Source organism: Myodes glareolus, chromosome 2 (assembly GCF_982192425.1).
Source record: "Myodes glareolus chromosome 2, mMyoGla1.1, whole genome shotgun sequence".
NCBI lineage: Eukaryota > Metazoa > Chordata > Mammalia > Rodentia > Cricetidae > Myodes > Myodes glareolus.
Window position 1 is genome coordinate 137870496 of NC_142027.1, and position 4708 is coordinate 137875203.

Genomic DNA, 4708 nt, shown 5'->3' on the forward strand with positions numbered 1-4708 from the left:
TTTTATTTGCAAGTTTTTTATAATAAAGTTTATTAAAAAGACTTGAAAACACGTTCAACATCCTTAGCCATCTGGGGAATGCAAATTAAAACTGCTTTGAGATACCAAATTAAAAAACAAAACAAAACAAGAAATGTATCCAGCTTCTCGTTGTATCTCTAGAGGGGAGCCTAGGGCCTGGTAGACACCGAGTGTTTGTCAAACGCTGGAGCCTAAATGCATATGAAATGTGAGCGCTTATCCTATGCTCTGGTTTCCACCTCCCTGCCCTCAGGCCTTAGAAAACCATTTTTAAGATTGTGTTTATCTATGCTTTGAGAACATCACACATGTATACCATGTATGTTGGTGATGCCCACCACCAGCCCCTCCCTCCAATTTCTCTTCCCATCATGCATTCCCCTCCAATATCATACCTTCCATTTTTCTTTATAACCCACTGAGTCCTGCTGATGCTCCCCACATATGCACGGCTGTGGGCCATCTTGGGAGCATGGCGGCCTTTGAGGCCACATCCCTGAAGAAAACAGGCTCAGTGGTGGAGCGCTCAGCCGCCTAGGTTGTGAGGGCCCTGGCTTCCAGCCCCAGCTCTGCGGTGGGATCCTACAGAGGAACAGTTTGCCAGGGGTCAGGGTTGTTGTTATGAGTCATGCTTCTGCAGACTTTCCAGTGGAAGCTGGCATGAGAAGATATGGTGTATGTGTGTGCAGTGGTGCACACATAAGTATGTGTAAGTGTGTGTGCCCCTGCACAAAGCACACGTGGAGCTCAGAACAGGGGCTCGGCATCTTCCTCTCTTGAAACAGTCTCTCCCCAAACCAGATGCTCACTGCTTCCGTGAGGCTGACTGGCCAGCGGGTTCTTGGGATCTTCCTGTCTCTACCCACCCCTGATGCTGGAATGACAGATGCATGCAACCGTGCCCGATGGAGACTCGAACTCAGGTCCTCATTCCTACAATCCGAGCACTCTTAGCCACTGAGCCATCCCCCCAGCCCACGCTGAGCACGATTTTGTGTAGAGATGTATTTTCTTTCCTCTTGGAGAAATGCAGGGCAGAACCATCTGAAGGACCAGCAGGCTGTCTTGCAAAGTGACCATACCACTTGGTGTCCCCCAGCAGCGCCCACGGCTCCTCCGCATCGCTGCCAGCATTGCTGTAACTGACTTGTTTGTTCCAGCTGCCTGTCCTGCTGGGTAGGGACGAGCAGATTTTCCTGTGCTTACTGGTTATTCCCGTTATCTTTTTAAAGACGTGTCTATTCAGATAGTTTTTGCTCAGCTGTTAGCAGAGGTGTTTGTCCTTTCATTAGTAAGTTGTGACAGTTCCTTCCATTCTTTAGGTACCCGTTCTTTATTCAACCCTGGGCTCTGGGAACATGTTGCTTTGTTTTCTGCTTTCTTGACAGTACGTTCTAAAGCAACAACAGAAACAGAATCTTCTAAAAATTTGATAAGTCTAGCATATCTAATTATTGTCTTCTTGCACGCTTTTGTTATCTTAACCCGAGAGTCCATCGCCACGCTGCATCATGGGAACATACTCCTGAGTCTTCATCAAAGCGTTTTATGGCTCTAGCCGTAATGCTGTGGTCTCTGATCCCCTTGGAGTTAACTGTTGTATGTGGGGTGAGGAAACGGGTCCCCAAATGCTTCACACACAGCTGCCGCCCCTGAATTTATCTATGGAAAAATTGATCTTTGCTTATGAAATGGCCTCCACACCCTTCTTGGTCCTCTCTAGAGTCATTTGACCCCAGACATGTGGCTTAACTTCTAGACTCCCAAGTCCACTCCCTGGACCCAGGTGTGTATGTGTCCTTATGCCAAGACTGTGATGTCTTGATTAGCATTGCTTTATGGTGAGATTTCATTTTGTCTCAAAATTGTTCCGTCTCCTGTGAATCACTTGCAATTCTATATGGAGTTTAGACCCTGGGATTTGGAGAGCAACCGAATTCTACATGGGGATCAGCTGCCACCTTGATGACGCTGTCACCAACAGTTATGCCCAGATCACAGAGTCCCCTCAAAGCCAACTAGGAGACCATGTCCTGTATGTAAAAGTAAAAAGCCTTTATTTTTTTACAAACTCGATCTCTCTGCGTGTCCAACATATTGGAGTAATCGGAGAGCCCCAAGTTAGAGTTGGGCTTTTATAGTAGTAAAGGTGGGGTTGAGGGGTTCCTAAGGTTCAGGACCCCTGATTGGCTGACATTTGTCTAGGGGTGACCTGGTGAGTGTGTGCTGCCAGGTGATCTTGTCTACATCGGCTGGAACGTTAGGAATTTCCTCTGGATGATCTGTTCCTGGGTGGTGCCTGGGTAATCTCAGTTTGTGGTTCTTCTGGTAACCAGGTATTGCTTCAGGGTAAACTACCGAGACTCAGGCCTCCATTAAACTTCTCATGGCTGGGTCCCACACAACTAATGAGCAAAAGACATATTTCCACTTATATACGTATACCTCAGCCGGTGACTTTCAGTCACGGTCTTGAGATCCTAGAGCAGTTTTAGGGGTCTACTGCTAAACTTTCCCTCTGTGTATTATTCTTTTTCCTGCCATTGATAAGTGGAATTTTCCTCACTTTCTCCCGCAATCTCTCATTATGACCCTGACAGATTTCCTCCCCTCCTAGTGTTGCCAGAGTTGCTTTTGTTTCAATTGTTTGTATATTCGTTTTGAGACAGGGTCCTTAGTACAGAGCCCCAGGCTGGCCTGGAACCCATGATCCCTCTGCCTCAGACTCCTAAGTTACAGCCCACACCACCACTCCTGAGTAGGACTTCTAGCCTAGCTTCTACTTTGTCTTATGCATCCCCCAGGGTGGCTGGCTGGCTCTCACAGATCAGCTCTTTCTCACGTTAAGGACCGCATTCCCCAGCTGAGCTAGGCCTGCTGGCCTCTTCTCGTGCCCATTTCCATGACTGTAAAATTCTCCCACTCCAGTGACGATTTTGTGGACTGCTAGAGTCACAGGCTTCTCATGTCTTCTGCTTGCACGAGCGCTCCTTCTCATCTCCACCGGTCTGTACCTCTGCATCTACGACACCTCTGGTTTCTAGTCCGATAGTCTCTACCTACTGGTAATTCTGTCACCCCATGTATGTTTAATGCTATTGATCTAGCTAGAGTCGGGCCTGCTGTTTCTTGTTTTGTTTTGCTTTATGGCTCATTTCTTTTGTTTTTTCCTTCCTCTTTTATGACTTCCATTGGTATTATTAAACAAATGTTTTGTAATGTAGCGTTACAATGTCTTTACTGCTATTAAAACTTTTCGGAATTATGTTCTTAGCTGTTCAAGGGTTTCCTATAAACACCTTATCCCCTCGGAATCAGCTCCAGTGTCATCCTCCTGCCTAGCACTGCCCCCTCCCCCTTGGGTGACAGGGCTGTTCCACACACCTCATTTACAAATGCTAATCCAAGCACACAGCAGATATGAGCTTATAAAATTTTATGTCTTTCCAAGCTGTTGGGAGAAAGGAGAAAGATGGAGAAAAATACACATTGATATCTTTGGTTATATGAACCTTCTTTTCCATTGTTTCTGATTCTTCTCACTTACACAGATTCAAGGTCTGCTCGGCTGCACCCTCCCCCACCTCTATTGTGCAAACAGATTCCGCTCCTGTCTGTCAAGCCTCCAACGTACATCTTATGTGTTTGTGTTTTCACATGATTTAAATGCATGCTTTATTTTCTAAATATTGGGAGCATGCTGACAATTTAATGGTGAAACTTCTCTTCACGTTTTAATGTTTTGAGTTGAAGTAGACTCCCATCACTTCCCCCTCTCTTTCTTCCCGAGCCCCTTCCAGCTACCTCCCTCAAACCCTTTTCTTATCCCCTCTCTCAAGTTGGTAGCCTCTTTTTCTTTGATTATTATTGAAACAAGAGCAAGGGGGGCTATGAAAATGTTTGGAAGGAGGGAAATGATGTAATTAGACTACAGTCTCAAGAGATAAATAAAATATTTTTTTTTCTCCTTGCCCTTGGCTCTCAGCATTTTTCTTCTAGTCCTCGGATCACATGAAGTTTTAAGTCTGTTGTACTTAAAAAAATGTATAGATTTCTGTGAATCTAAGAAGCTAATATCACATCTACATGATATATACACATGTAGTTTATTTACGTGTGTGTGGTGTGTCAGTGTGTCTGTGTATGGTGTAGTATGTGTGTGGTGTGTGTATGGTGTGTGTTTATGTGTGTGGTGTGGTGTGGTGTGTGTGTGTGTGGTAATATGTGTGTGTGTGTGTGTGTGTGTGTGTGTGTTCTTCAGTGCAGATACCTGCAGAGTTAAGAGAGACTCGGTGCTCCAGGGATGGAGCTGAGGTGGTTGTGAGCTGCCTGACGTGGCTGTGGGGACAGAGCTCTAATCCTCCGCAAGGGCAGCACGTGCTGCAAAGTCTTGCACAAGCAGCAAGCAAGCGCCAACAGCTCCATCGCTCTACCCATGCATTCATAATTCCATGCGTTTTCCTCTTTCCTTCTTTCTCCTCTATTTTCGTTTGGTCTGTGTTCCCACATCCCTCTGAGTTTCTGCCAAGCACTGGCTTTTTTCTTCAGACTGGGCGATTCCCCACCAGACTTTAATTCGCAAGTTCATCCTTCTGCCTGTTCAAGTGAACTGCTGAGCCTTCTAGTCAATTCTTGCCTCGGTAACTGTTCTCCATTTTGCAAAACTGTTGCTGTAGCTCTTTTGAGA